This window comes from Schistocerca americana, chromosome 6 (assembly GCF_021461395.2).
Source record: "Schistocerca americana isolate TAMUIC-IGC-003095 chromosome 6, iqSchAmer2.1, whole genome shotgun sequence".
NCBI lineage: Eukaryota > Metazoa > Arthropoda > Insecta > Orthoptera > Acrididae > Schistocerca > Schistocerca americana.
This window is the reverse complement of record NC_060124.1, coordinates 103848618-103862362: the sequence shown is the minus strand read 5'-3', so window position 1 is coordinate 103862362 and position 13745 is coordinate 103848618. Positions and strand designations below refer to the sequence as shown.

The following is a 13745-nucleotide window of genomic DNA, read 5'->3' as shown; positions in this document are numbered from 1 at the left end:
GTAGATTAGTGATGTTGAGCTCCTGCCCAACATTCACTGCATACCTGTGCTCCATATCCATTATGGCAGTGCTTGTGGTTTCGTCACTGAATACTGTTATACCAGCAGTGTGGACTCATGGAGTCTCTCGATCGAATCCAGATATTCATAAGACCACCTTTTTCATAATAAGCTCAAACTTTACATTACTGGGGTATGTGGCTCTGGTGAGATGCATATTATCCCGAAGCATTTTTTCAGCAAGTGTCTGAAGAGATGTGTGCATAAATCTTAATGGATCTACGAGTGGAATGATATTCTGGATGTAATTCGTTTGGATAATGGTATGTAGTTTTCTACATTGTCAGGTATGACACTGACCTTATCGTTCTCCAACCGAAAATCACCCAAGTGCTCAACAAGAAAGTGCTCAAATTATGAAAGAAAATGGGCTTGTACCATGGCAGTTTGTATTTCAAGTTGCATGCATTGTGAGCTTCAACGTGGAAATTTCCGATTAGTGCTCTCTGCACAGAGTTTATACTTTTCTGTCCAACATTAACCCACAAACATGACAGTTAACTGCCTGCTTGTGTAAAGCATCATTCTCCTTCTATTTTGTCACTGGGATGTTTTTACTATAAAGATCATCGACATACTGTGAAAGTTGTTTGAGCTCAGAGAACAACCATCTTGCAGGGTTATACCTGATGTACGATTCAGATTTGTTGTAACTGGAATCATGCAAGCATAGAACCTGGAAAATTTGGAAATTTGTGGTAAGTTCTATGGGACCAAACTGCTGATTCATCGGTCCATAGGCTTTAACACTATTTAATCTAACTTAAACTAACTTAAGCTAATGACAACACACTCACCCATGCCCAAGCGAGGACTCGAACCTCCAACGGTGGGAGCAGTGCGAACTGTGGCAGGACGCCTTAGACCGTACGGCTACACCACGTGGCATAGAACTTGATAAGCCTCCTCAAACAGTACATGTTGTTCTGCAAGCATAGTGGGCGAGGCGTTTGGATCACCTACACAGGGTGCCACAGGAACTTGTAAGCACTCAAAGTCAGCATATACAATGAAGGGACAGCATTCCTGGTGGTGGACGATCTTAAACTTTAAGAACTTTGAATCCTGGCTAGTTGGTTCCACATGTACCAGTTCCTAGCTCAAATAGTCAATCAAGTATCTTTCTAAATATTCACTTTTAGTGAAAGAGATGAGTCATCTGCACCAATAATGCCTTGCACTATTACCCTTCGGCATTTGGGTGGAAAGTAGGCAGGACATATTTTTGATCCAGATGTACTGATGCTTGTCCCCTTGGAAAACAGCAATAAATCAATATGCTAGGGAGACTGACCAGCTACTCCAGAAAGGTAGAGGGGTACGGTTACTGATGATTTACATCTCCTAGTCTCCTTTTTTTTTCTTATCTCAAAGTTTGGTAGACTGGGGTGGTGACAGGAATGAGATACGTGCAAAGTTATAATGCCCAAATGTGTCAGTTGTTTCATATGTATCTGATCAATATGCTTGATATGGGTAATTTCTATCACAAGCCAGAAGCGACCATACAAAGGGTGTCATCCTTTTTGAGATTCTGGACGGTAATACATGCCTTTTTAGCGGCAATGTCTGGAACAAGAGGAATGTAACTGAACCCCCTGTTAAAGGCATCAGGGACATGCAAGTACAAGTCAACGTACTGCAGATCGGGAAAATTGTTCAATATGATGTTCTCAGTAATATTTCCATGCCACTTCGCAATTCAAATGCTCCACAACATCACACCATCCTTCCCTCAAATTTTAACAGTGCTTTTCTTTATGGTATTACCACCTTCTTTGAGGGGAGGATGTACGCCAGCTCACAGTACAGAACTGCCTTGCATCTGATGGCGGGAAACCATTGGGTACTGGTGATTCCAGGGAGTTCCCTTTCCAACACTGCTCAACAAGCATGAAGGAATGTAGCAAGATCCTGATGCCCCACGTTATCAATGTGCAATTGTAGGGCCCTGTCCACGAAAGCACCAGCAACTGTGGAGTAGTTTACCGCAGCTGCACAAGTGAACTGGTGCATGTTAACAATGCAGGCTGTTGTGTTGCAGCTGCTAGACCCAGATTGCTGCTGAGGTGATGGGGTCACTGCACATGATGACCCAGGTTGCAGTGTCAGCGACCACCAGTTTGACATTTTGGGCTGTGCTGAGGGTGCCACCAGTTTGATGTTGCAAGCTGTGGCGATGATGATGATGATGATGATGATGACAGTCGCATCATGTTTGGATCTGACCACGGTTTTGTAATCCTTCCTTCATAAGGCATCAATAATCTTGTACAAAAAATGTGGGACTGGTAACCATCACATACACATTTAACAGATATATACGTCTGTCATTAATAAAAATTTCTGATATTTGCCACATGGTATCAGTAACAGGACCACAGGCAATGACTATCAGTTTGATGGCCTGGGCTGAGCCGATGGTGGTCACCAGTTAGATGCTTCAACCCATTGAGATTATAATGACAGATGCATCACACCCTCCAGATCTGGCTATGATGTTGTAATCCTTCCTCCATAAGGCGTCAACATTCCTGCACAAAAAATGCAGGATTTATAAGTGTTATGGATACATGCGTATGTGCAATAGACCTATACACCCATCATTAATAATAATTTCTGATACATACTTTGTGTTTCACAGCCGATAAGTGATTTTATCCACTCGTCACCATCATTACCGCATATTGTGAACATATTCAGACATTGTAGTTTCCAGTTCAGCAACATATGACCTGTGATGTTTCCATCCAGTGCATCTAGAACTGAAGGAATGTAAAAATCGAAGTAATACTACTTATGTATCTGATTCTCCACAATTGTCACAAGACCCCATGAACTTTAGGTTGAGAATTGAGAATCTAAATCATAACCACCATCCTATATGTCTTCAAAGGAGAAAGCCATGGTCTGATCATTCATGAGCGGTGATGTCATACTCAGTAACAAGTCATCAACATCTGACATGCGAGTGACCTTACCAGCACTATCACTGCTACCAAAGTGGGATTGTTGCTTCATGCTAATAAAATAATTAATGACTGCCCTGAATTGGGATAAGTGCTAATCAATGTGCTTTATTTGTAGACAACAGCATACCTGTCTGGACTAGATTGTGCTTACAACATTGCCCCAACATGAAGACACTCCACTTACCTTGGTGTGCACATGCGTCAGCTGTTAAATCATAAGGTAGCTCTCAGAACTTGAGACGTGGCATGCAGCTGGCGTGCGTCATAGGACGTCCACTGAAGCAACTCACGTCCACGGCATGAAATACATACCTGACGCCTATAAGTGGGATAATGGAGGAATATGACGTGAATAAATAAATACAAAGCTTTTTAAAACATACATTTATGGATTTTGTAACTTAAAAGTATTTGTACATTTTCTAAAGCACACCTATAACTACTGCTGCTTTTGTCACCATGCATTTGCTTGGTCTCTTAATTGCTAGGCATCCATAGTTATCAAGATTCTGTACTGATGTACTATTCAAGATGTTACACATCCACAAAACTTTTTCACAACTTTATGATCGTAGATTCAGAATGATGTTACCATATTTTCATACGACAATCCCTCAACATCCCACCACTCTAGCGTGATGATGGTGAGTCCACCAAGCGATGTTTCGATGAGTATTAGCCCGCTGTACTGTACTAAAAGCCTCAGAAAACGTGATGCAACGATTGTGGAATAATTCGGTAACACTAGGCCAGTGTTAGAGAATGCAGTGAATGTATCATCTTTAAACATAAACTGTTGACACTCATTGTAGATCCCTGCATATCCCCAGCTATATTTGCGCTCTGCGATGTCATTGTGAGATATGATGCATGTGACCCAATACTTTTATATTAATACTACACATTGTACGATCCCTGTAAGAGGTGAGTACCTTATGAGACAATTGTGTGACAGCAGTGCATATGCTTGGAAGGAAGATTCACAATGATTAGAATTGAATATGCATGTCTACAGTTCCAGATTTCACTATCTCGTTTTGCTTGGAACAATCAGTTACTGCTATAGATGATGATTTTTAAACTTCTTAAGACTGAGCGTACAACAAAATTCATTGCTCTCATAGTAAGAAGAGCGACACCTTGCCTACATGCCGTACAGCAGCCCATCATTGGTTTTGCTCCAGTCGAGCTGTAAGTTATCATATGGAAAAACGCTCTGAACTTAGGTACACTTTAGCACTGGTTGATTTACAACTGTCAAATTCGCTCGAATCATCTTCAGATTGCTACTCCTGTCTGTTCGCAGCACTAGAACAATAAATCTAGATGTTTCTAGTTGAACAGATGATTTAATCGTCCATGATTGTCTTGATGTCTCTGGAAGGACTGGATACCCTTGAAGTACCCATGAGTAGATAGTTAATGGCAGCTGTGTTCTTGTACTCAGCACACATAATAGTTTCAGGAGGTCCTTCGTCTGATAGTAACAAACGAGTGCTTTCAACATCAATTTATCCATCGTAATTTTACTCTGCTCTTTGTGACCCTGCTTGATTGTGTGATTTATTACCTGTAGCATATTGCACTACAATCAGCTCCTGATTAACATTCACAATAATGCTTTTATTATCCTCAAAGAAGCTCATTGACATTTTGAGTGGGATGCAGGCTCTAAAACAAGCATCTGACGATCTGTCTATGAACCACACGGCAATTTTTTAATGTACTCAGGTCTGACGTTGATGCAGAGACGTTTGTTTTGGGGTCAATGTGATTCTAAAATTCATCTTGCGGTCGAGCTCAGTACCATTAAGATCCTAACTTACTTCTTGAAACAGAAAGGCAAATACATTACGTGTAAACTACGATGTTGCTTATGTCAGAGCATGTCCATCCCTCTTTGTGGTCACAAATCTGACTTCAAAATGTAGGAAGCTGTTACGTGGAGTGTATTAATTAATCTTGATGTTGAAGAAAACCTCGTCGTCATTGTTAAAGGTCATTGAAGCAAAGGGTTTATGGGAGAAATATTCCTGATGAATGATTTGATCATCACACTGAACTGGAGTTGTTACATTGAGTAACTTCATTGCAAGATTTCAGACTTATTGATTTAAGAAACTCTTAATTCTCACATGTTATCGAGTTGTTCTTCCGCTGTAAAGTGGTGTTTTGATGACTGTGCATGCAGTATTTATTCTTTATACACGTGATGTTGCTTCAGATGGAGACGCACTATAATTTCCTCACCACAAAAATCAGTTAGTTTCCTGTTCTGATCTATGATGTTCAATTGGAGATGGTCTAAGGTCTGAACAGTCACTGGGAAGTATATAGAATTACCAGGGATTCCACAATTTTATAGCATAGATAGTGTGGATTAATCTATTATTAAAACACGATAAATTTAATATAAACAATCACAGCCTCAATAAACTTATTTTATATAAGGTTACCCGTTTCGGTCTGGTTTAGGCCATCTTCAGACCAACACCCTGATGGCAGATGGTGGCTGTGAACGGAATAGGTGACGCACCTCCACGAACACTAACTGCAGTTAGCTTCGTGCAGGTGTATCGCCTGCTCCATTTACAGACACCATCTGCCATCATGGTGTGGGTCTGAAGACGGTCTAAAAGACACCGAAACTGCTCACCTTGTATAAATAAAAGTGTATTGAGTTTGTGACTGTTTATACTCAGTTTTAAATAGTAAATAAACCTACAGAGACATGTTCTAAAAATTATTAAGATATGAATTCATTGGAATATTACATCAGCACGATTCGTATTAACAGGTTGAATATCCACTTGTTCATTTGACTCATAAATTGTATCACTATTCCCATCCAACACTTGGTTCCCACAGAAATGTAGTAGTGAGCCAACTGAATCTTTGTGTGTAAAATCTATTCTCTGTTGTCGGTTTTTCTCTCTGCTTTGAGCGTATTAATGTTTGCATGCAACTCGTGTAAGTCTTGTACAAAACATTTTATACGCACATTCAAATCACCAATATCGGCAAGTCAGGAGGTATTACCACAACTTCATCGCCTCCTAGATGAAGTTTATTATTCTTCTCGATGGTTTTAAGTACGCTGTTATATGTTTCCAGACCGATCAATGCAATATAACACTTCCCCACAATTGATGGAATATATTTCGCTCTTAATAGTGATGACCATACTTCTAAAGTAGGAGTGTTGATACCGCATCTAAATCTCGACTGATGTGATGATTGCATATTGTCTGTTATTGTGCGTTTCTCAGGAGAAACATTAGAGCGAAATGCGTCGAAAGTTATAGAGCACCTGGTTCTTGTTGGTAAAGTATCGACACAATTCTTTAGCGGTATCAAATCACCATACAAATAGTAGTGGTTTTTTTTCATGTGCAATCCAGTGAGTGCCACATCTTCCTGCAATGTTTAAATTAACAATCGTACTATCCTTGCATTTCCATGTAATGTGTTTTACATAAAAACCCAATGAAGTCTGTGGATTTTGAGTTCTTGTTGAATTGGAGCACATCTGTATTGGTAAGCAGTCTGTCCGGTAGTATAGTTAGGATGTATTATTTTTTATAAATGTTCCATGTCCTTTCTTACAATGTTATGCAAAGGACAGTTACTACTCACCATATAGTGGAGATGCTGAGTCACAGATAGGCACAACAAAAAGACTGTCAAACAACAAGTTTTCGGTCAGCAAGGCCTTTGTCAAAAAATAGACAACAGACACCCATACACACTCACACAAACGCAACTCACACACACATGACCACAGTCTCTGGCAGCTGAAGCCAGACTACAAACGGCAGAGCATGATGGGAGGGGACACTGGATGGATGCAAGGGCTAAGGCAGGGATGGGGAGGAACAGCAAGGTAAGGGTGGGGGACTGTAAAGTGCTGCTTCTGAAGCATGCAGAGACGAAATGGAGAGAGGGTAGGGCCGCTAGGTGTAGTCAGGAGACTAGATGGAGAGGAGAGAGAGGCTAGTGAGGTATCAGAAAAGGAGATGAGTAAAAGGACTCGATGCATTTGTGAAATACAGAGCTGTATAATGTCTGAATGGTAGTGGGGTACGAGCTAGATGGTTAAGGACAATGATTAACGATTGTTAAGGCCACCATAGGATATATCGCATGGAGAGTTTCCACCTATGCTATTCAGAAAAACTGGTATTGGTGGGAAGGATCCAAATGGCACAGGCTGTGAAGCAGTCATAAATGAAGAACATTGTGTTGGTTTGTGTGCTCAGCAACAGGGTGGGCCAATTGTTTCTTGCCCACAGTTCATTGGTGGCCTTTGACGTGGACAGACAGCTTGTTGATTGTCACGTCCAAGTAAATTGCAGTACAGTGGTTACAGCTTAGCTTGTAGATCATGACTGGTTTCACAGGTGCCTTTGATGAGATAGGTGATGTTTGTGACTGGAGTGGAGTAGGTAGACATGGGAGGATGTATGGGCCAGATCTTTCATCTAGGTCGATGACAGGGATATGAGCCATGAAGCAATTGGTTGGGAGCAGGGGTTATGGAGGGGTGAATGGTAATATTATGTAGGTTTGGTGGGTGGTGGAATACAACTGTGGGGTGGGGGGAGGGGCACAATGAGAGGCAGTCAGAATCCTGGAGGAGAATTTAATTCAGTTACTCCAGTTCTTGGTGGTACTGAGTCACAAGGGGTCAGACAGTGGTACTTTGGGAGGTGGTTGGTGAATGGAAAGATAAGGCATCAGGGATCTGCCTTTGTACAAGGCTGAGGGGGTAGTTACAATCTGTGAAGGCCTCAGTGAGACCCTCTTCATATAATGTGAGGAACCACTTGTCACTGCAGATGCAATGGCCACAGGTGGCTATACTGTATGGAAGGGACTTCTTGGTGTGGAATGGGTGGCAGCTGTCAAAATGGAGGTATTCCTGAGGATTGGTAGGTTTGATATGGACAGAGGTACTGATGCAGCCATCTTTGAGGTGGAGATAAACACCGAGGAAGGTCGTTTGTTGGGTTGAGTAGGACCAAGTGAAGCAAATGGCGGAAAAGCTATTGAGGTTCTGGAGGAATGTGGCTAAGGTGTCCTTATCATCAGTCCATATCCTGAAGATCAATGAATCTGAACCAGGTGAGGGGTTTAGGATTCTGAGTATTATGAAGGATTCCTCTAGATGGCCCATGAACAGGTTGGCATAGGATGGCGTCATGTGGGTGACCATAGTTATAGCCCTGATTTGTTTGTAGGTAATGTCTTCAAAGGAGAAGTAATTGTGGGTGATGATGTAGTTGATCATGGAGGCTGGTAAGGAGGTTGTTGGTTTGGAATCCATCAAGCATTGGGAAAGGTAGTGTTTAATAGTGTAAGGCTAGGGCATTAGGGATGTTAGTGTAAAAGGAGGTGGCATCAACAGTGACAAAAGGGAAGTGGCATCAGTAGTGATGAGCAGGGCACTGAGTGGTAAAGCAAAATGAATTGTGGAGAGCTGATGGACGAAATGGTCGGTATTTTTTAAATGGAGTGTAGTTTCCAGGTAATAGGTGTTGGTTTATGAGAGCAGAGATTCAGTAGGGGCACAGTAACTGGCCACAATGGGGCGTCCTGGGTGGTTGGGTTATGGACTTTAGGAAGTATGTAGAAAGTCAGAGTGTGGGGGGGTGGGAGGGGAAAGGAGAGAGATGGACTCTGGATTTCGGCCTAAGGATTTGAGGAGAGACTGGAGATCCTGCTGGATATCTAGCACGGAGTTACTGTCATAGGATTTTTAGGTGGATGAATCTGAAACCTGGTAGAATCCTTCTGCCAGGTAATCCTCGCACAACCTTTATCAGCAAGTATGATTATAAGGTCAAGATCAGTTTTTAGGTGGTGGATTGCAGTTCTTTCTGTGGATAGAAGGTTAGTTAGCATATTGAGGAATTAGGGGAATGGTGGTGAGGCAAGGTTTGAGGTTAAGAAATTCTGGAAAGTTAACAGAATTTGGGGACAGTGGGGGTGGATCACGGTTGGATGGAGGACTGAATTGAGTAAGGTAGGGTTCAACATTAGTCTTTGGTCCAATCTGATTGGTAGAGTTGGTGGCGAAAAAGTGTTTCCACAGTAGGAACTGGAAAAAGGAGAGAAGATCTTTAGCAAGGCCTGCATGATTGAATTAGAGAGTGGGGCAAAAGGTGAGGACTTTTGAAAGGACTGATATTTCTCTTGGTCTAAGGCTTTTGGAGGAAAGGTTCATCACTGTGTTTTGGGTCTGGTTAGGTTCTGGCTTCTGTGGGTGGTGAGAGTGCGCTTCAGAGGGTGGGGTAAATGCAGTAGGTCCATGAGACAGCTATCAGGGGTCATGGGGGAGTTTGGAGGTTGCTGTAGTGGTGGTGGACAGTGCTAGCTCAAGGCAGGAGTAAAAAGTGAGCAGGGTGGAGAGTTTTTTGAGGTGGCATTTTGCATGTTGCTCTAGGTCCCGGAGGGCCAGAGTTTCAGTGTGTGTTATTGTATCAAGGAATTTGGGATTGCATAGCAGGAGAATTTCATTGATGGAAAGAAAGTACTGCAAGGAGGTTTGGGCTTGATTGATATAATCTTGCAGGACTATGTTGGCGAAGACTAAGAATTGGCGAAATCTGAACAGGTGGAGGTCATTGTGGAATGAAGGGTGGCACCTGGAGATGGGTAATTTGATGGCCATTTGGGGGAATCCCAAGAGCCAAGCAACAAGACAGGAACAGTATGTGCGACTCGGTCCTGGTTAGGGATAAGGAAACCTTCCCGTATTGACAGAAATGGAGGGAGCAAGGAGCCATGCTGGTTGAAAAAACACGAAAAAATACATAAATACGTAGAATTAAGTCCGAAAAAACTCAGATGCACACGAACAACATATTATAATTTTTTTATCTCCATTTCAGTTGGTTTTCGCCTTTCAATATCGACGTACCTCCTCAGATTTGATTTTGTTTCCCCTTATTTTATCCACTTCATCCTTTTCGTGATTTTTCTCGCGTTTTTGGCTTACTTACGTATTATTTGCTTTTTTCTAGGACTCGAAGTTTTGAAGAATATTAAGTTTAATAAACCTAGTAACCTTTCAGATTTTATATTCCCAGTCTGTGCTGCAACCTTAGTTAAACGTATAAAAAACTAAAACTAAACCAGCCGAACAGGCCATGAAGGCCCAACGGTAGCGACCGGCCGCCGTGTCATCCCTAGCCCATAGGCGTCACTGGATGCGGATATGGAGGGGCATGTGGTCAGCGCACCGCTCTCCTGGCCGTATGTCAGAGTTAAACGTATAAAATGGGTAAATAGGATATATGGCTCATCCTTGCTGACCTCAGATATGGTATCTAATTCTCTATCCTTGTGTTCGTTAATGTAATCGGAAATAGTGTTTTCTTCTCCTACTTCTTCTTCTTCTTCTGCCCTCATCCATAGTTTGTGAGAACCTATTCAGGCTTTCAGTTACTGGTTCTGCACTTTTCTGAGAGACATTCTCATTACAACTGACCTAATTTTAGCAGTCGTAATTTCCATCAAATAGCCTTTCCACTTTGCCACTGACATGATGTCATACACTAAACCGTTTTTCAAGTCAGTATATGACTTATATGCCAACGGCCTTGCCGCAGTGGTAACACCGGTTCCCGTCAGATCACCGAAGTTAAGAGCTGTCGGGCTGGGCTAGCACTTGGATGGGTGACCACCCGGTCTGCCGAGCGCTGTTGGCAAGCGGGGTGCACTCAGGCCTTATGAGGCAAATTGAGGAGCTACTTGATTGAGAAGTAGCAGCTCCAGTCTCGTAAACTGACATACGACCGGGAGAGCGGTGTGCTGATCACATGCCCCTCCATATCCGCATCCAGTGACGCCTATGGGCTAGGGATGACACGGCGGCCGGTCGGTACTGTTGGGCCTTTCAAGGCCTGTTCGGGAGGAGTTTAGTTTTTTATATGACTTATATAGGCTCTGAAGCTGTTGGTGATGATGGTGTGAAACTCCCATATCTATTGCTTGGATAAATCTCAGCACATCCGTTAGTCTTCCCTTGACATTTTCAATTCCATCATTCAGTGTCTCACCTTTTCTAACTACTTTCTTGATAAGACTTTCCAGCCCCATTACCTTCATGTTGATTATCTTGACTTTTTTTATCAATTTATAGACATATGAGTTTCGCAGCTCAGAACGAATACGTGATGCACGTGCGAATTTATCCATCGTCTACTGTACACTGATACGGTTGTTTATTAGTACACTACTTTTTAAACAGTATCTCCTGTAAATTTCGTCTTTTACCTTGTTTCACCAATCACCAGAAATCCATATCGCGTCTGATTCCAACAATCCCCACTAACAAATTCACTGAATATCATGTCGGTACCTACATACATTGGTAAATAAGTTTTAAGTTAATATTATCCTGTTTTAGTGTGGTGATAAGATTTACATTATCCGTTAACAACTGCTCTGGGATCCTGGAATACCTCTGTCTTAAATACATATCATCAGTTTTCATATGACAACCAAAACAAAAATATTTACCTGTTTGATCCTGGTCTTCCCCTACGACGTTATCAAATATCAACATACTTCTTTTAAAGGACATCATATTCGCGCCGTTGGCTGCAGAAGTTATTTATTTCACTATTGCAGTTTCGGTCTTTTCGGCCATTTTCAAGTGATACTGCAAAAGATTTTGCTTCAGCACACGCCAGACTTTAAAAACTTCCGACATGTATACCCATCATCATCAAAAATTGGTCTTTCCACAGTAGAAATACAGTAACATCACACGAGTCTGAACCTCTGTATGTCGTGAAATAATGTAAAATTTTAACTGAAAGAGGGAACAGAGAGAAGAATATAAATAAGAAGGGAAGAAAGACATTTAAAAATTGTTACTTTTCACAGCTCGTGTTTAATGAAATCTGATGATGATCATTAAGTGAGTGAAATTGGTAATCATTTATGTCCATTTACAACTTCACTGAAACAACTGTTTTAAAGATGTTTTAATTATTATTCATATACGAGTATGTGGAGGAGTTGACAGGTACTATACAGCTTTTAAGTAATCTTAAGTAATTTCAGTGGCTAGTCCCTCCAGTTTACGAGGGTTGGAACTTTAATAGTGACATCTATTTATTTACAGCTCGTAAAAAATAGATACATGTTTCAAAGTTTAACTGACCTTCCGAGTAGTCACCAGCATTGTGTACAACCCGTTGCCAGCGATATGGAAGTCGTAGGATACCCTTAGCAGTACCAGTTTGTTGACAGTTCCAGCGGCACGGTCTATTGCCCGACGAATTTGTGGCAGTTCTAAAGCGAATGCCTTCAGTTTAGAAATGGAGTTGAACTCACGAGGGATTAAGTCAGGGGAGTGCAGTAGGTAGTATAGCACTTAGCAGCCCCATCAGTCAAACAAATCAGTAACAGCTTGCACTGTACGTGCTTGAGCATTGTCCTGAAAAACGATCGTCAAGTTCTGCAGAAAGTGTTATCACTTCTGTCTCTTCTGTCTCTATGCTGTTCATTTTTGGAACACAGCCTACGACCAGCTTAGAGACAGAAGTGATGACACTTTCTGCAGGACCTGACCATCATTTTGCAGGACAATGCTCAAGCACGTACAGTGCAAGCTGTTACTGATTTGTTTGACTGATGGGGCTGCTAAGTGCTATACCACCTATTGCACTTCCTGACTTAAGCCCTCGTGAGTTCAACTCGATTTCTTAACTGAAGGGAACACTTGACGGCATTCGCTTCAGAACTGCTACAAATCTGTCGGGCAATAGACCACGCCGCTCGAACTGTCAACACAACTGGCACGGCTAAGAGTATCCTACGACTTCCACATCGCTGTCAACGGGTTATACACAATGCTGGTGAATACTTTGAAGGTCAGTAAAACTCTGAAACACGTATCTACTTTGTACGAGCTGTAAGTAAATAGTTGCCACTATTAAAGTTCCAACCAGGGTATTTTTGCATTAGATTTCGATGCCTCGTAAATCCGAAAGCTAGCCGACTGTTTAATGGAGTCTTTTCCATTTCACAATCGGTGTGGAAGGTGCGCTACTGCCAATCCAGTCTCCTTTGCGGTCTCGGCTTTGGAAACAAAGTCAAGCTGATGATCTACTAAAACTTTTTGCCTCCATTCTTATCCTAGAATCGAGCCGTTTCCTTTTTCTGTGAAACGTCAAGTCTTTAACTCCTGGGCACGCAGTAGATTATTTACATGCTCTCCTTTGCATGACACTGAGGTAACTCTAGTCATTTCATTCAAGATGCCAAATTTCCATTCGTTACGTACTGCGCCATAGGTAGGAGTGTCCTGAAGCTGTAGCCTCCCTTCTGCCATCAAGAACTCAGAAAGTGGACGTTACAGTAGAGCAAGGTCCGGTGTACCGATAGGTACGCACTGTAGTGTGGCTTTTGGCGTGTACGTGGAGAAGCGGAACTCTGAGCGACCAACGGATAGGGGGTTAAACGGAATTTTATTGAAGACCCGCCGTCGATATATCGATCGCGATTCCCGTCACGTAGGAAAAGTGAATGAAAGTTGTCAGAGGGCCAGGAGCCACATGAGCAACAGGTGCTGGTTCCTGAGCCGCTCGTTAAATCGGATACGACACTCGAGAGCACACGGACAGTAAGGCTCAAGAGCCACTCAGTGGCACCGGCTCTGCTCCTGTCTTTTAGGGCGGCCTGGTGACCACGTGCCAG

General features: G+C 42.3%; 1 pseudogene; it reads left to right on the top strand.

Moving 5' to 3' along the window:
- The first annotated feature begins 10626 nt into the window (after positions 1-10626).
- On the top strand, positions 10627-10744 carry LOC124620409 (annotated as a pseudogene).
- Positions 10745-13745: the final 3001 nt, after the last annotated feature.